The sequence below is a fragment of the Nestor notabilis genome, unplaced genomic scaffold (assembly GCF_000696875.1).
Source record: "Nestor notabilis isolate BGI_N333 unplaced genomic scaffold, ASM69687v1 scaffold25041, whole genome shotgun sequence".
Lineage (NCBI taxonomy): Eukaryota > Metazoa > Chordata > Aves > Psittaciformes > Psittacidae > Nestor > Nestor notabilis.
In genome coordinates this window covers 26,612-46,559 of record NW_009915546.1, presented here as the reverse complement: position 1 = coordinate 46,559, position 19,948 = coordinate 26,612, and the positions used below count along the sequence as shown (strand labels likewise).

Sequence of the window (19,948 nt, the reverse complement as noted above, 5' to 3'; positions counted from 1 at the left end):
TTCCCCTTTCCTTTCCCCCTTCCCCCCCCCCCCCCCCAAATGAAAGTAAATGTCAGACTTAATGGAATATCACAATTTTCATGTTTTAAGAAAGGAACTTCAAAGTTAATGTTTTCAGAAGGCAAATCAACTTTCTTGCACATCAAATTTTTTCAATTTCCATATAGGTATTAACTACACGCAGTGCACAATGTGGGAGAGTTAGTTACTATAAGAAGCTCATGCGTGAGTAACTCTCCCACACTATGCGTGTGCAGTTCAGCACGTATTTAGTCAGCAGTATACCTAGGCCTCTACTGAGCGCAAATACATTGGAGGAGAAATTCCTGCAGTTGTTTGTGGACTGTGGATTTGTTATGGGCTTTAGAGGTCAGCCTCATAGCAGGCGAGATGTGATTGTGGTGAACACTAGATAAAGATGGTTGTGTTCCTTTCTGATTCCCTGCTACAGACCTCTGTTCCTGTAGTTGTGCTGATGCAAGTGTTTGCTGTAGTACTTTATAAACCAGGTCACTGAGTGTATGTAAAAATAAAACCGACAACAAAACATTCCTCCCTGCCCCCCAGCATTTTTTTTTTTCCTTTGAGTTACTAATGGGATCACTTCAAGGATCTGTTTTGTAACATGCTCCTGCCAGTTGTTGTGTTCACATAGTACCTCGGGTTAGCATGCTGAAGGGTCAGGAGCTGACAGGTCCTTGTTGCTTCAGGAAGACATTACACACAGCTTCAGATTGGACTTACTGATAAACATGGTGTCTTGCTTTTGAACAAGCAGAAGATAAAAATCACAAATAATGGTATTTTTACGAAGCTCTGTCCTGGCATATTTTTCCCTTTAAAGAATTGTGTTAGGTACAGCCAACACAAGTCCAAAATCCTGAACAGGATCCTTTTTAATATGTATCATTTTTTTGTGTTCATTTTCTGAAATTATTCAAGAACAATGTTTATGTAGGAAGAAGCATATTACAAACACACGAGTGCACAATATCTATGAATCTTTCCTTCATAACTCATGCTGTTCATGCAGATTGCCATCTAAAGTATAACAGAAATGCTTCTATTTGCATGGTGTCGTGGGGTGTGGGCTTAAGAGTTCACAGCACATTTGATCTGAGGTGCTGTCAAAACAAGATCTGAAAAAGCAGCCGATTTCACTAAGACATCTGCAAAAAAGAGGATGCTTACATTGTCCAAACTTTTTACTAAGGTGGTCATTCTACTGTGTAGTATTTGGTAACATGGGCTTTGGCTATTTGTGCTGCACTTCTACTGGTTCAAAAACTTTGCATGGTTGTTGAATCCTGGAAAGTCCTTTAGCTTGAAAACGAACAGGTACCTCACACTAAACCCCAGAGAAGTTCTAAAGCTTATGGAAACAGATGTGTGCTTTTCAAGTTGGCCAGCTTCTGAATTTTGTTTGTGGCATGACCCACAAACAGTTGATAAACAGGGCTGAGGGTATGTTAAGGGAGCAAAAAGAAAGGAGGAGTGGGAGGTTACAGGGAATACTATAAAAGATAATTGCTATTGCACTCTGTAAAGTGAAACAGTGACTGAATGTATCTAGTCTTGGCAGAGCGTATTTAATGTAACAATGGAAACTTTGTAACAATCCTCATGTAGTTTGTTTCAGTTGCTTTAATAGCTTTCCTGGTTTCCTTGGTCTGAACTAGCCCTTCTGATGTCTTGTAAAGCAACTTGTTGCTACTTTTTCTGTAACAGTCGTAAGTATTGAAAGACTCATTAATATAATTTAATTTTTCTTTTTAGACTCAACATCATAGATTTCTTTTTGGAGGCAATGCTTTCTAAGTCTTTCACCATTCCTCTTGCTCTTCTAGACTCTTTCCATTTCACCTATATCCATGTTTAACATGTGATGACCAAAATTGGACCCAGTAGTCTATTGAGGCCTTGTTAATGCAAAGTTGAGTGGAATTACTATCCTGTGAGTAAAACACAAGGGTTGTTTCTTTGTCATTGAGTGGGCTTTCTTTTCCAATAACATGACATTGTTTCTAGCAGTCACTCTCTCTTTATGCTGGTAGAGAGAAAGAATGAGAAGGTGAATGTTTTCATCACGCACTAGGAGAAGGAATTTGTGGCACCTCTTAATTTTGGTAAATACCAATTTGAGTGGTGTTGTAACTACTTATGCTTATTAGCGTAATACTTCTAATAAGCTAAAATCAGAGCCAGCAAAAGTTGTTATCTGGTTTGTAGGAGAAGAGTGCCTTTTAATAATTTTAGAGGGCAAGACTTCGGTTTCACAGCAGGAACTATCTGTTAGGAAGAGATGCCAATTCGCAAGTCTGTTTTCAGAGTACAGCCACATATTAAAACTAGTTTCAATAAAAAATTAAAATAATTATTTTCATTTTGGAGAAATGTTTTCAATTACCTTTTTTAAAACTCAGCAAGAACAGAAAACAATGGCCTACTGAAAATCTTGTGAATTTGCATCTGTTTTGGAGGCGGGAGGGCAGGGGAGGAGAAGAAAGATGTGTACAAATCATTTTAAAAATGCTTGGAAGTAGAAAGTGGAATATCTTTTGAGGAGACCATTACACAGAATAGAATGCAGAAGAATGAATAATCCAGGCTTGTTTCTGTTGAAGAAGGACAGAAACAACCAACAAACCGCCAAGGAGTAGATATTAGTTCCAATAAAACATAGTAAAAATATGTGCCATCAGAAACATGACGTCCATGTAAACATAGGGTCAATGTTTACCTGCCTAATCTTTACTGGATACGAAATTAAGGGCAAAAATAAAATTCTGAACAACATGTAACATTCCTTATTTGTTCTTCTACTGAGCACTAGGATAAACTTAGATAAAAATATTCAGAATAAATTGTTATATTTAGAAGCGGTCTGCTTAAAATGCATTGCAAGCAGTTTTATGTGGATGGGACATGTGAAATGACCTCTGTTTAGGGGCTACCCGCTTCTTCTGAAACTTGTAATACCAAAATATCAGATTTGGTAACAGAGTTGTGTTGGTTTTTTGTTTGTTTGTTTTGGGTTGTTGGGTTTTTTTTCTCTGTAAACTCATGCCTGTGTGTCATGATGGCTTGAGCTTCCCTTCTTCAGTACCCTTTCTACTAAGTACACCACTGTACAGGCGCTTAATTAAAAAGTGAGTTCAGGATCTTGGTGGAATTCCCAGTTTAACAACCTACTGTTGCACATCAGCTGAACAACAGCAGCTATTTGTGCTTTTAGCTTGAAGAAAATGTAAAATAACTTGGTATAAATCAGTTTGTAGGACTCATCACTTAATATTTGCTACAGTCTTTGAGCACTTATATGGTCAAATTACTATAGCTTAAATTCTAGTAATCTTCAGAGCCATACTGTCTTTGTATCTGAGCTGAGAGTCAAAATTTTGATGCTTGTCAAGCTTTATCCTCAAAAGAACTATTTTGTATATATGAACTGGTGACTAAACTAGAAGTCTTTATATGAGTTAGCAACAAATACTATGATGTGCAAAGAGCATAAAGCATGGGGTTTACTTTCAAACTAGTTTCATTTTAGATACCTAACTTAGAATGTTTTTCAAGAGTTTCTAAAGCCTACGAATCAATTATTCCTTTGAAAACTAAGATGCATCTCTTTTCTTTTATTGGATGAAAAGATGTCCCTCACCTTTCAAAGGCTATATTCAGTTTTCTTTATGAACATAGGAAATTTTCTGTTTTCAATGGGGTGTTTTAAAGGACTTTTCCTTTTTAGAACCGAAGGCTAACTGTCCTTTACAGATGTATGACTGGACATCGTAAGAGAAGAGGGTTCATTTCAGTACTTGAACAGACGTGCATTCTGTGTCCTGGAAGTATGCCTTCTGCTGTGTAAGTGGGTGGGAGAGATAAAAGAAATATTTATTCAACTGAACTGAATGCTGTGAAGCTTTCACTAAATCTTATGATACAGTAGGTCCTGTTTTAAATATAATGTTGTATATACAATTTATATATATAACTGCTTTGAGACAAAGTAGTGCTGAAATTGCTTCCATGGGAACTTGGCTGTTCTCCTTAGGAAAGCCTATGAAAGACATGTCTGGAAAAAAAATGTTACACTTGATTTAGAAGCCTAATAAGGGCAGGAAGGGAATAAGTCTGATCTTGATGCATTTACAGATGTACATGTCTAGCATCCTCCTTTAAGGACTTTTGGATAATTGGGGAAAATGAAACAGCTTAAGTGAAAGTGTATCTTGAGAAAAGGGAATGCTGGGTAGGCTGGATCTAGGCAATGACAGCCCTATTGGTCATGATTAATGCCTTGCATATCACTAAGAGACCAACAGATAATTAATAGAAGTCCAGTACCTCCCCAGTCATGCACTCTATTAAAATGCAGAGCTCCTTAAGAAGTGTTTATCCTGAATTAGCTGCGGTCACTGAATGGCTTTCAAACAGAGTATTATACATAGACAGTGCAGTTTGGTGATGATAGTATGGGTAATGGTAGTAATTTTTCTGGGTGGAAGCAGTCACAATCTTCTAGCAGATGCAGGTAACTTAATAAAATTATTACTGCTGTACCACAGGTGAAACTTGGCATCCCTTAAGTTTGAGGGCTTGTTGATTTTGTTTACTTGTATTTGCCTTTATTTACTGACCACCGTTGCCCAATGACAGTGTTTGAAAATCATTCTTGGGAGAAGTCTTCACTATATTAGTTACTAATGGAATACAATTTTGGGTTCGTAGGTGTGTGTTTTAAGCCGGTAGGGTTTTACCCCCACCGTTCTTCGTACATCAGTCATCTTGCATCTCCACAGTACCTGCACAGCCACTTCCAAAATCTTTCCTGCAACACATGGCTGCTTGCATGTTTGGGGCTAGAGACAGAACGTACAGCCATATGAGTATCTTCCAAGCTGGTTTCTTGCTGAACTCTGCATGTTCCTAAAGAAGAATGAAGTTAGGTCAGACAACACTACTCCTTCTAGAGATCATTTTTTGGATCGAATGAGTTTAAGTTTTCTTACTGTCCCTAAGAAAGAGGAACGATATTGCACTGATTTCTCTGTCAGTGGCTGCAGTCATTTTTTTGGGTTCTTTTTTTTCTTTTTTTTTAAATTAAAATAGCTCTGACTTTATGTTGAAGTTTATAAATATCATTGATGGCATCTTTAGAGCTGAAATCTGTGAATTTATATTTCCTGTGACTTAAATTTAACTTGCCAGAAACTCAGCAAAGTATCCTGATGCAGTACATAGCTTTTTTAGACAGATTGTTAGGCCAAATCTTCATTAAAACTGTATAGCTATCTTTCAAGCTGTTCATATTTTTTTTTCTGAGCAATTCTAATACCCAAATAATCTCCTGTAAGCTTAACATTTTGGACAGATTTGGCTGACAGCAATTGATACAGCTGCTCAAAAATGAATTTTCTTTTCATATAATGTTAAATAACATGAAATGTTGAATTGTCATACTGCATAATTTGTCAGCACTATTGAAAAGACCAAAAATGGTCTCTTCACTGTGTTCTGATGCCTCAAATGGGTACACATGAAGTCTTGTTTCGATGTTTTGACCTGTTAAGACTTGATAATCATCTTGCGTGCCACAACAACTTGTCATACTTGCCCCTGCAGCTAGTACATGTGTTTCAAATTTTTTTAGCTGAAGGGCCAAGTGTCAAACCATATACCTGCGCTCTTTTTTTATTTCAGTAGGTAGAGGATAATTTGTCAAGATATGACTTTTACAGATGAGCTACGAGTACATCATTTTTCATCAGGTAAAAGCAGTTCTTCAGTGACAGATTAAATTGTCAGCTGCATTAATTTTTAGATGAAATACCAGTTGTCAAAAACCAAGTAATTAACACTGTTGTCTGTAACTTGCTTTAAGTACTGGACCAGGCATTTAGAATTGGGGCTAAGATTCAGGAATACCAATACAAAATGGTCTGTCTTAAGTGCATCGTGACATTTGAAGACTACATGGTGTGTCCCAGCATGCAGACCCATGCAGCTTCACTGGTGATTCTCTTCACTGTGGTTCATGGGTTATGCTCTTGTGAGAATGCTTTATGAAGAGAAGAAAGAGAACGTTTTATGGAGAGAGGAAAGACAGCTGTATATTGTAGAGATCTTAAGGACATTGAGTATCGCAACTGGTGCACTAAACTTTCTAATTGATGTGATGGTTTCAGTGTCCCTTTTACAAGGCCCCTCCTCACCTTTAATATATGGTAAGGTGCTAATTATTGAGCCCTGAGGTAACAGGTTACAATCCTGCTTGTTTCTGAGGGAATTAAAATATTTGTCGTGATCTTCGGTTCCCTCATCTTCCATATCCTACATCAGTGGGTGTTTGCAAGACTCTGCTTGATCTTGAAACCACCATTTTTCCACCATCATATTTCAACTTTACTATCGCTTCATGGAAACCTAAAATCTTCTGTCCATAAACTCATTTTTTAATTTGTTCATAGGTTTCAGGTAACTGCACTGATTATTGAAATCATTTTTCTTTACAAAGTGTTTTATGTAATAGAGCTGTTCAGTGACAAAAGCTGTTGGTGGTCAGTGATCTTATTTCCCTTACACAGATACTATTAAAGCTTTAGGAGGAAGTGGAGTTCTTTATTGGATTGTCTTATAGAGCTTTAAAAATAAACAAGATTTTAGTCTTTCTGCTCATGTCCATGATGGCTGCAGTGGCATAGCTACTAAATTCTGGAACTGCTTGCAAGTTCTGAAGTTGTATTCAGAGTGATTCAGATTTAAATATTTTATAAAACTGGCTCATCCTGATGATTTAATGGTTAGAACTGAGTTAAAAAAATAAATCAGTTGGTCTCAATGTGTGTTTAAACCACTTCCTATATGGTAACCCAAACTTTCACTTTTATTCTTTTATGCCAGCACAGTTCTAATACTATTAGGGGTTTGCTGACACTGCAGAGAGGTACTTGAATCCAGGCTGGCATCAGTTTTATTACAAACCCTATTCATAGAAACATGTTTAAGTTTTACTGGTCAAGAATCTAATGTTGGACTAAACAGCCTGTTAGTCTAATTTGTTTGGTGTATAGTTAGTATACTGTTTGTGTGCTGAAAGAGTACCAGTGAAGTACCACTGTTTAGCTATTGTACATATTTTATACATTAGTCCTCAAGCAACCATCTGGTTACCTCTTTTGACCTGTTGTTTTTTTTTTTTTTTTGTATTTATGACAACAGCTTTGAGGATTTTAATAACGTGAAGGCACAACTAATACATGGCTTAACTAGAGGAGAGACAGCGGCACACTTCTTGAATTTATATGCATTGTTAAGACATGTCAGGCAACAGTAAATGATTTAATTTTTCCAGTGAAATAACCCTACTATGCAATCTTCATTTGCTTATGCATGCCTGCCTGTCATTAGAGCAGGTGTGGGAGGGAAGGGAAAGAGGAGTGTGATCTTTTTACAGGTGTATTGTATTACCAAGACAAGCTTCATTAATTTGCACTTTAAATGAGTAAGCTTCACATTCATGAGCTGCTGACCAAAATACTAAGCAAAAAACTTTATGGGAAAACTTTAGTATTTTGCTCTCTGTCAGTTTTTAAATGCAAAAATGGTGGTAGGACCATCAGAATGAGGAGAAGCACATGTTGCACAGATAAGGCAACCTTTGAATTGTACCTTCCTGAGGTATTCAGTTTTTACATTCCTGCCTTTTTTCTTCTTTTTCCTCTTTTCTGAAGGTACCTTGCTGCTTTCTCTCTCTTCCAAGTGGTGCTTTATTTGCATTTTGCTGGCATTTTCCAGGCAATGAGTCTTGTTATAACATCTTTTTGTTTGTTTGTTGGTTTGGTTTTTTTTTTTTTTTGTTCTGGTTTTGCTGCAACTTCGTTCATCAAGAAAATTGGGTAGGCAGAAGGATACAAGCTTTGTAAGAATGAAAAGATACCTGAATGGAAATTTGAGCTGTTGTACACCAGCTTCTAGTTGCTAAAGAGAAATAAGGGAGAAACAGAACTGAGAATGAACACAAGAGATAAAGATATCTCTAAAATCAAAAGGTATAAGGATCAAAAGGTATAAGGAATGAATGAAAATTATGGTAAGGCTGTAAAAGACTGTCTTGGACTATCAAACACCAGTGTGTGTGGGAGGTAGAGAGTCTTGAAGCTCTTCTGGAGGGAGACTGAGGTCTTAAGGACTGAATCACTCATTTACCCTATTTCAGAATCTTTGTTCCTTCAGAAGATGTTTTGAAGGGGCGTAAAACCCACTCAGTTCTGTATATTTGGAAGAGACACTTCTGGGCAAAGGCAGTAAAGAGTCTTGTAGCTTGGCTGTGTCAGTGTGGTCTAAACAAGAGCCAAGGAATGAATCAGAAACTCATGGAGGAGGTGATGGGTTGAGACAGAAGTGAGGTTGAGGCGGGAGTACATTATGGAAGAGATACTGATCTGTAATCTTGCACTTCAGAAGCATGTGATTCTGATTACTGTGGGAGGTGAATGGGAAGTCACTGAGGGATTTAAACAGGCATGTTTAATTTAAATGATAAAAAGAATAAAACACTTTTACTCAGCACTGCAGCTCTAAATATAACAGCTGTTCGTTTCCTGCATATTGTTTCTTTAATGAGTGATTTAGGAGAGTGTGTAGGCTGCCAGAGCCATGCATGAGCAAGGTGCCGAAAACTAATTAAGGTAGAAATTCCCAGTTATGCTGATGGACTGTGCAAAGTGCATCCTCTTACAGATCAAAGATAGGATTAGAGAAGGGGTCAAAAGATGAGGCACTGAAGCAAATGAATACAAATATTTCATCACTAGGACAAATAGGATTTTATAGACATATATGGAAAAATAATCCTTGCATTCCTATGGAGAAGAAACTTAAAGTGAGGTGGCTGAGACTGTATAGAAATGTTATATTCTCTAGCTGGCTATTCCTTGTAGTTTCAGATCACATTTTAGCAAATCAGTACAATGTTACTTGGTGATCCTGAGCATCAGAGAGACTATGAAGGATTTTTCTTTTTTTTTTTTTTTTTTTAGTATCAGGTAATGTAAGGGAGGCTCAAACTTTCCATATGTTTTAGAATTCTATTTGAGTTGTGCATAGCTCCTAAAAACCTCCTCTAATTCTTTGAGTGGTCCAGAAATAACCATATCAAAGGCTTTTGAAAGTCAAGTTAGTTATAGTCCCTCCTAAATTGTCACATGATGAGCAATAAATAGATCAAAAATCCCTAGGGAGCACAGGAACAAATAGGAATAAACAGTTGGCTTTCACTGTATCAAAATGGTTGTAATCTGTCACAAGCTTCCAAAGAAGGACAGATTTTCTTTAGTTTTGAAAAGTAGGTAGCAAAAGATGTAGGTGATAAACTGGTTTAAGGACTTAGCTAAATACCAGACAAAAATAGAAAATCTCACTGCTTTCTAGCTAAGCTAGATGTCGGGCTAGCAGACCAAATTTAATGTTGGAAAGTGTAAAGCAATGCATGCAAAGAAAAATCTGAATTACTCCTACGTATTGCTATGTTTTACATTAACAGCTTTTCCTAGAATAGAATAACATACTGTAGTCACCTTAGGAAAACTTCTGCTCATTGTGAAATAGTGGCTTTAAAAAGGAGTGTAAAAAGTGGCACAGCAGCATCTGTATGTCATTGTATAAATCTGTGTTCTCACCTGTAACACTCTGCTGGATGATCTAAAATATGACAGGAATAGCACACTTTGGGGAAAGGCTTAAAGCTGTTAAAGGCATGGAAAAGCTGTCATTTAAGAGAGGGAGAGGATTAAGGCCTTTTTTGGCTTGACTGTGAGATGACTAAACAAGGAGTCTATTTTTCTTCCAAAATCTATTAGTTTCAAAGACTCCACATACCCTTTTAAGGGTAAAAGAGTTATTTACTTATGCCTAAAGATAGTAAGTTTTTCTTTAAGATACCTAGAGAGGAGTACACAAAGCCATACATATACATATGTGTTGTTGTTGTTGTTACTATGTTTAGAGTGTATGCCTAATGAATAGAGCACGTCGCCGCAAAATGCATGAGAGAAGCTGTCTAGGATGCAGAAGGTGAGCAGTGTGCTTCTTCCAGCTGTGCTAGTTGGTTTGGAAATTATTACCCGGGAACCCTAGGTTACTATTAGACTGTGTTTCAAAGCATGTGTTTTCACCCTGTAAGGTTTACCTCCCTAATTAGGTGAGAGCATATGAGGTCCAGGTCTGGGTTGGGTTCATCTGTTCTGCTTTCCTCCATCCTAGGTTTCCTCTTCCCTTTTCTCTGGAAGGGGGGAAGACAGAGAGGAAGGGATGGTGCTGATAGAAGCAGAGCCATGCTGTGAAGCTTTATTTCAGTGAATACTAGGTTTAACCCATATAGGGGAAGGGAGGAGGATGTAACAGATTCTGTCTCGAATCAGACACCAAACTTGCTTCCAGCATGGCTAAGAGTGTGGAGGAGATCCCTGGCTGGTTGCAGCAGAACTAAACAAACACAGTTCTAAGGGCAAAACTTTTGCAATTTCTTCCTCTTTGGCCTTTCTGCTCTCAAAAGAAGCCTGCATCCCTGACCGCCCAACCAGAACCATAGCCTCCACTACCATCTTCTGCTGCCCCCTTTCAAACCTGGAAGACCAGGCTCTTGTGCTCTTGCAGCCCTTACATTCATTTACCTCTGAAGCACTGTACACTGCCAGTTTTTCTCAAGTTTGGTTTTAACTAACTAAACTTGTTGTTCTAAAAGGTAAGACGTGTTCCTGTGCTTCAAGAGCAAGCTGTTCTTTATCACGGAATCATAGAATAGTTAGGGTTGGAAAGGACCTTAAGATCATCTAGTTCCAACCCCCCTGCCATGGGCAGGGATGCTTCACACTAAACCATGTCACCCAAGGCTCTGTCCAACCTGGCCTTGAACACCGCCAGGGTTGGAGCATTCACCACTTCCTTGGGCAACCCATTCCAGTGCCTCACCACCCTCACTGTAAAGAACTTCTCCCTTATATCAAACCTGAACTTCCCCTGTTTAAGTTTGAACTCATTTCAATGGAATGTTTCAAGGAAACACTCCCCATTGTGGCTGATTTATTCCAGACTAGTGGTGTTTCATGCACTCTGATAGCGGATGGATATGGATGTTCCTAGACTACCTGGGATAAATAGACTATTGCTTTGGTCTGACATACAATTATCCCTGTATTTTCATTATTAGCGTGACTTAAGGTTGGTCTTCAAACTGTTTGGAAGTGCTCAGCTTCTACACCAGAAGCGTGTTCACCTTCTAAAAATATGGTGGGAAGAACATGTAAATGGAAGAGCATGTAGAAGGAAATTTGGAGATTGTTTTTTTCATGCTGTTGACTAGGAAGGCATGCATTGTTTTTTCTTGTTAGAAGAGAGGGATTTTTACCCATTTATTCAAATATACATTTAGTTGAAAAACTGTAAAGTTCTAGGCTAGCCTGGAAAATATCTTTAACCCTTTGTTTTATGGGCCAGCTGGTATTGGGATTGCATTGTGAGGGGTATTACAGCAACAAGCTATAAGGATGGTGTGGCCCAAAAGATTTGAGAGACTTGAATAGACTATTTAAAAGAGAAAGGAAAGAAAAAAGGGGAACTGAGACATGATGACCAGTGGGTAGGTCAGAAGTAATCAGGACTGAGATCACAGGTTTTCTGTTTCTAAAACCTGGTGCCTTCATCTCGCCTTGCAAGGATGTGGTTGCCCTTTAACTAGACATTAATGAATAAGAACTTTTGTATGTAAACTGCCTTCTGAGACTGAATAGCTTGTGCAACTTTTCTGAGTCTGTGATCTTTAAAATCATCATGCTTCTAGGCTGTGTTAGAGACTCTGCTCTGTCAAGTCAGATGAAAGCAGCTACTTTTGTCTCAGCTATGACCTTTACCATAGGCATCCATGTATCTATGTGTATGACTAAAAGGCTACCTGTAGCAAAACCTGTAAGACAGCCCTTGCCAATTTAATGTGCAGAGGTCATTTGCTCAAATAAAAGCATGTGTGCCTGCCCACCTCCCTGTAAAATTCCATGTGCTTATTATAAGTAAATTAAGCCACTTAAAGAAGAGACTGTGTTTGACGTCTCATACTTGCAACTAGATTCAGCAGTGTGTTGCTACCTGTTGCCACATAGGATGAAATTTCTGGAAGCCGAGTAAAGGCTTTCTTGAAAATGTTTCTGTATCCTTCTGTACCAGAAGGATATTGGTCATGTATTAAATCATGAAACATATGTATTAAACCTTCATCTGAAAAAAAAAATAATTCAAATGAGGGGCTGGAGATGCATTTGTGTTGGGAATTCTGTTCCTATATACCTGAATTTTGTAAGCACAATATCTAGATTAAAGTGATTATGAAATCTGTCACTAAGCCTAATGCCCCTTTTCCCTCCTCCCCTTTTTTTTTCTTGAGGAGGAGGTATTCCTCTGATGTTTCTAGGAGAATATAAATATGGTTTGCTCTAGGAAACTGAATAAGTGAAAGACAGAATCATTAGGGTTGGAAGGGACTTCCGGAGACCATCTAGTCCAGCTCCTTCCACCAAGGCAGGGCCATCTAGAGGAGGTTACACAGGAATGTGTCCAGGCAAGTTTTGAATATTTCCAGAGACATTATCTCAATAAAATACAAAAACATAACTGTAATGCTAAACACCTGGAGTAATCAAATGTCTTTTGAGTCTACTGAAGGTCCATTTATTGCATGTTAGATGTTAGTCTTGACACAATTTTTGTACTGAAGGTAAGCACCATGCACACAAAGCATTTCTATTTCATGCTTTTTCTGTTGCACTTAGTTCTCAGGTTTGTATTACTATACAACTTGGTAGTATGGATGCATCTTCTGAACCAGAGAATGGGATAACAGAAAAAACAGAGGTTCACAATCTACTATCTCAGTTATGCTGCAGTTTCCAGCACAGGATTCAGGGCTTTGCAAATAATGTTTCAGTCCTTCTCTTTAAGATTGCCAGAAAACATGCAGTTATACCAGGAGAAAAATCTGTGTTTGTACAAAGCAATCAGTTTGTAATACAGAAAAAAACCCCAACAAACAATTTCTTCTTCAATGCCCTCCCCCTCAATCCCCCCATAGTTGTATTTTATACTTTAGGAAACATAGCACATGAACATTTTGATTCTTTGTCAGTCTTTTATGTCTTTAGTTTTATGCATGTTTTTAAAATATTTCTATCACAGTAATCTTTGGTATAGCCAAACTTAGTGTATCTGTCAGTGGGGTTTGAATCTGAGGGTGGTCTTGGTACTGAAGGTGTGAGATGTTATGGGTAAATCCTATAGCTGAAACACACTAGCTAAAAGCATCAGCTGATGCAGCAATTCTTTATGCGGGTCAGCCTTTACAGAAAGATCGAAGACCATGTAGAGTGAGTTATGTTATCCTGCCTACTTAATGTTTCCAGCTTCTTTTAATCCTGCTGCAGGGGAGCTTTGTATATTATTTGATTGGCTAGCACTTCAGCTCCCATAGTTAAAGACTAAATTGTCCAGTTTCTCAATGACAGAGTATCAGCAGCAAGTGGCTTTGTTCAAACTCTAGTTAGTCTTGTTAAAACTATTCAATCCCTAAGAAAATGTGAAGGTATTTTTATGCAGCTGTATAATCTTTTAAGCACTGAATGACAGTATGATGAAGGATTTTAAGCTTTCATTTTAGATGATTTACCGTGCATGTACTTAAAATCAGTGACCAAACTTCATATCAAAACCTCTGTTTCTCTCAAATCAAACTGTCTACCATTCTTTCACTGAAAGAAAAATCTAAAATTTTAATGAAAATTATTTTAGGTTGAAGAACGTTTCACTCCAAGTGAGACAATGTTTCATTTCTATTTTCAGTATCTTTTAACAGAAGAAGAGGCTATGAAAGGCTCAGCTCATGACTGTTAACAAAAATAACTATCAGAATAGAAAATTAACCTGTCTCTCTTGTGTGGAGGCTTAAGCCAAATGCACTGTTACGTGGTGATTAAGACACTGTTCTGGTAGAGAAGATGTAGGAGAACCTTCAAGCCAAACGAAGGTGGTTCAAGCATGGTTCTCCCTCGTAGAACAGATGGATACCATTAATTATAGTGTATTACTTGATTAAAGTGACCCTTCTGTTACTTTGTTTGCTTTGTTAATCTTATTTCTGCACTTCAGGAACCCGTAACTGCATCCCAAAAAGCTCCCAAAACTTCCATACCTAGCCCCTTCAAAACACCCCAAGAAAACAACAATAAAAAACCCCATCTCTACCCTAAATGTTTAAATTAATAATTAGTAGTTCATTCAGACTAATCTTTTATAGTGGTGTCTCTTCTAAAGCCAGTTTCTGAGCAAATCAGTTACTTCCCATAAATTGCATCTCACTAACTGAAGTAGATGCTTAAGTACAGATTATGATTCTATTCTATGATGCTGGTTAAAAAGCAGGTAGGTAAACCAGTTACTTCTTCCATACACTCCATTTTAATGTCATGCTGTTTTCCAAGTTGGGAGCTATTTAGTATTTTTCAGAACGTGTCAGTCATTCAAAATATTACATTTTCATGATTATTTCCTTCTTTCCAGCTGAAACAGTTCTCTACCAATTTGTGTCTAGTACTAAGGGGATGTGAAGGATTAGGACTGTATCTTGTTCAGCAGTCTGATTCCTGCCTCTTATACTATAAAGCTGCCACCTGCACCTGATTTTTAATTGGATGGGGCTTATTAAGCTAAAGGACAAATTTATATATCCATGTCCTCACTGTGCAAAAGCGTATAAAGTCAAGGATGTTAAGGTACCCAGAAGGTATGTTTTATGAGATACATGGTATCATGTTCTAAACTTGCAGCTCATGCACATCTTTAAATTCAGTGCAGTATCTTACTTACGTATTTTAACACTGAAGCAGGGCACTTAACTTGCAAATGTGGTTCATGTAGAAATGCTAACAGGGCTGAATTTCCCAAAATTGGAACGTCTATATTTTATTCCACAGATGCAAGTGTTAAAATATTTTTATCTATTTTAATGGGTTTGTATGCATACTCCCAGATAGCATAATTTCTGTGAAGTGCTGAATGGTTTCACTAGAACTTAGACTACAGTTCAGTAGAAACTGCAGTTTGAATTACAGCACAGATGCATGCAGATGATAATAAAAAAAATAAGAAAATTTGGATGATCTTTGACCATTCTTTTAATTTCCTTCTTCCTTATGCCATGATAGTATAAACAGCAAGCGAAGGAGTTCAGTTTGATTAAATGGTTATTTAAATCTCAGAAATAGAGGTTAAACTTCTCTGTATTTCCTCAAGATTTATTTTATGACAGGCATTAACATAACTGCTGCTTTCTGAAATTTATTTCATTTTAATGTTGTAATGAAAGTACAGAATATCTGCAGTTAGCAAGGATGTAACTTGCTCTCCTGTGTGCTTCTATATTGCATTGTACTATATTAGGATTTGCACACATCTATTTTCCTAGGTTAGTCTCTTTCCTAATGTTACAGATTTGTTTTCTTTCCCCTCCATGTGATAATGAAATTTTTCTCTTTTAGACAGCACATTATTCAATTTTCTATGCATACACCACTTTGATTTTTATTGGCTTATTTGCTTGCCAAGTACTTTTGTGTTCTGAGAAATTTGGGGTTTTTTTTATGCTGCGGGATCTTATTCCTAAAACCTGCAATATGTTCTTTCATTATTTTCATATTGGCATTATACTGATAGTAATGTATTGTTGGTGGGTATCAATTTGAATTTGCATGAGAATTCATGGCTGAAATCTTAAAGAAATTCCAGGGAATTTAAAAGACAGTGCAGACCAAAATATTGCCTTAAGCATCTTCGTACTGAAGGTAGCACAATATATTTTGGCTAGGAGAATCTATCAGTACAAAGAGGAGTGGAAAGATGGTAGCATTATTGATATAAAATTACTGAAACAAATTGACTTAAATCAGGCAGAAAGCTTTAATCAATTTAAATTTTACTTTGAACTTTTCAAAATCAGGTCCAGTTAAAGCAGGTTGAGGGGCCTGTCTGCTGAATTTTGAATATCTCTAAGTGTGGAGATTGTGCCGCTTCTTGGGGAAACTTGTTCCAGGGCTTAACCACCCTCATGGTTTAAAATAAATACACAAAATAAAATGCTAAACCAACACAAAATAACAAAAAACAACCTTCCTTCTTTTTTCTGGTCAGATTTTCTCATGTTTCTACTTGTATCTTGTCCCACTGCTACGCATCTTCAGGGACAGTCCAGCTCACTCTTCTCTACCCTCCCATTAGGTAGTTGTGGATGGTAATAAGACCTCCCCTTTATCTTCTTTTATGGCTAAACAAATTTAGTTTTCATAGGCTCTCCTTGTAATATCATGTGCTCCAGCCCTCTGATCATCTTAGTGGCTCTTTCCACTGGACTTGTTCCTCCATTCTCAACTAGCAGGACAGTTATTAAAAGCTTACGTGTGGTACCAACTTGTGGGAGTAAGGGGCTGTGTGAAGAGGATTGTAACACTGAACTTTGTGAAGTGAATATACTGTGAAGGACTGCCCACTAGGTTAACTAGCAGCCTTCAGGTAGGAGGAACTTCCTTGTCTGGTGTCGAGGCACTCCAGGGCAGCTTTTCTGACCAGCTTCTTCTAGGTAGTCCACAAGGAGGGTTTAATGTTTGATGCAAAATTTACTGATTTGAAGATACCTGGTGCAGATACCATAATGAAGGTGAAGATACCACAGTGTTATGTTTTGATTTAGCAGAGAGATAATTAACTGAAATCACAACGCAAGCATGATAAAACAATTGCAATATACACTTGGATTACCATGCAAAAGTGATTCCCATTACTGGTTTCTGTATGCCCACTGTCAGGATGTTGGGCATCCCCAGTTCACTGGGCTAAAGCCGACTAAAGCCCATTGCTCTCTTCAGAGCTCCTTTTGTTGGTTGGTCAGATTTTATACATCATTGTTGGGCTGATCTGCATGTATACCTCTCCCCCCTTCTGATCTGGTGGGGGAGATGTTACGCCCTACTAATGATCTCAGAGAAGGCTGTTGACACAACCTGGTGACTCCACTGGTACAGCCATATATCTAAAATAAAGGTTACCCTCCATGCCCTTTGTGTTGAGATAAGTTCAGCTTTCTTTACACCACTTGGTGCTCATTCTTGACATTCTTCCCTGAGTTCATCACCTTTGCCCATCTCCTCTGAGCCTGCTTCCATTGCAGGGGTTTGTTGGTCACATAAGCTGTATCTCCCTGAGACTATTGTAAATACGTTCTTGTGAACTGATGGGAGAGGTGCCTGCCTGTACTGGCTGCTCCCTTGCCTTGGAGCTCAATACATACATGCTTTGGTCACATAAGGTAAATGTGTCCAGCTGCACAAAAGTGAACAGAGTCATGATGCTGTCTGGAAATAAAGAAAAAGAAAAGCTGCAGGCAACATCAGTACCCTCAGCCGTCAACATACTCCCAGCATGTACCTGAAGGGCCTACAAGAGAGGACAGTAGCCTCAGATGCAGGTTGATGATCTAGCTGTCCTTTTGAAGGGCTTGGATCTACTCCAGTGAAAACAGGCACCGAAGGTTAGGGCCTTAACTGGATCCCTCCTGACTATGCAGGTGGCCCTGCAGGTGGATTTTAAAACAAATACTTGTACCTGGTCACAGTCCTTTTTGTGTCAGTGGGGTTGGAAAGGTGTATTTTGCATGGCAGGTGTACACAGCTTTGGGAATAAGAGTGTTGCTGCAGGAAGGAGAACCAGGAGGAGGTAACTAGGGAATAGTCTTCAAAGACTTGAAAGGGTTAAGTGATCTGTTCTAGGAAATCTAGCAGTCATTCCAAGATTCATCACCACAATTTTGACACAATAAAGAGAATACATTATTTCTTACTTGCCATCTGTAATTATAATCTGTTCGGTTTCTTTGATTATAAAAACAACAACCTCTGTGGTGAGGATATATTTTCATAGAATAAGCAATTGGAGATTATTTCCACCACCACCACTCCCCCCCGCATTTCTTGCAGTACAAAGCAGTCTGCATATTAGTCTTTTTGATCTTTAAAGGAAAGTTAGGATACCCTCTACTGGCTATTTTTGGAAATTAATCTGAGCTATAGCCTACCAATTTAGAGTCAGCAGCAGCTAAACTTAATCTGTACTGCAGTTTTAATATAGTTTTTTTAAATGGGTTTGAGAGGAATTTGGGTGATTTTGGCCTTTTTTCCTCCTGTGTAGTTCTGCCCCTGGCTTCAGTAGAGTGAATCTGCCTGTGATAAAACTGTATTTTTAAATGCAGGTTGTTGCAGCTTCCAGGCTAACAGTTCTATAGGTACAAATGAAAATAGCTTGATGTTATCACCGCTTTCGTTGCCTAGTAACCAAAGCCCAATGTACAATTTCAATGGGATAAATTTCATGCACTTTGCCTCTGTTTTCCTTTTTAGTAGAGGTATGCACATAAATATGTTTAGATCTAAATGTCATACTGTCTGATAATTAAAATGTGTTGAAATCTGTAGCTGTACAAAGTCAGTTACAATGATTTAAGAATTTCCCATAATGAAAAGTGATCTTCTAGTTCTTGTAACACTGCTTCACTGTTCGTATGAGTGAGCAAGTGTCTCAGTGTGACTGTGCATACAAATCTTAAATCCTTCTGCATACCATTCTCATATTTCACCTTTCCATTTTGCTTACTGATTTGATCATGATTTTACGTGTTTTTTGTAATGGATACATTACTGAATCCATTTAAGCAGTCAAGGATTGTTCTCAGAATTATTTGCTGAACTATACTGATAAAATGCCTAAAATTGGTTAGTTGATTTGCAAGCAAACTGGAACTAGTTGTATAAATAAATATTTGTGTTAGATTTCTAGCATTGATTTTTGGTATTTAATTTCATGATCATATCTTATCCTAGAATTCACTATAAAAGGAATTATCTACTCACTGTTATAACTAATGATACTTTAGTTCTAGTAATAGAAATTGTTTTACTGATATTATCTTCATATTTTCATAAACATATGCTAAAATAAAATTACTTCACTCTACTGTTTTAATCTTGTCATTAGTAACCTTTAAACTTACTAATTTTGTTTTGAATTGTGTGACTTTATGTGACATTTATGCTTATTACTTACAGATCTTCTCCATTTATTTTGTTAGACTGATTTGATGTTTTCAAGGGTTATCTAAGATTTAAACTAATTTTCAGTTATTTTGCTTAGGAGCAGTCTGTATGTCAGTGCAATCATGTTTGTGTGTTTCCTTCATTTCTCTTTCATTAGCATTTGATACTCAAAACGAACTCTTGTTAAATGTATGATCTTTGTTTTTTTGCTCTCCACATTGATAGCCAAATATGTAAACCATATGCTATAGTGGATTATTGCTTCAAATTAGGGATTAATATCTTGAGGAACAGTAAGATGTTTTTCAAGCAGGTTTCATATATGTCAATCTCAAGAGAGAGGAACAGCCATAAATCACAGAAATGGGACCAAAAGTGACGTTTAAAGTAGATACTAGCTTTACAAGAGTTCATTTCACCTGAAGTACTTTTTGTTTTAGTTTGGGTCATAATTTTTAGTTTTATTTCAAGAAGAAAGTGTAAAGAGTAAACAATAACGTTAGCTCTTTAGAAGCAGAGTAGATAGATGTTTACAAAGACGATAGCAAATATTTGATTCTACACAGTTACTAAAACTAAAACTTCTTCCAAAGAGCAATAAAGAAGTATATTCTGCTGCTTTCATGTAGTGTCACATAGGCTTCTAAACTGGTTTACTCTGCTCTTCCAGACCTCTTTATTCTTCCAGTTTTCTTCTTGTTTGAATCCCTTTAGTTCTTGCCAAGTAATTGTTTAGATGAAAAGCAAGTATTAACAAGACACCCATTTGG

The 19,948-nt window shown here is 37.5% G+C and overlaps 1 protein-coding gene across 1 annotated transcript in view; it reads left to right on the top strand.

Annotated features, from left to right (window-relative positions):
* Positions 1-19,948, top strand: part of KLHL2 (kelch-like family member 2) — a 49,077-nt gene that overhangs the window by 3,175 nt on the left and 25,954 nt on the right. The gene's annotated exons all lie outside the window — the stretch shown is intronic.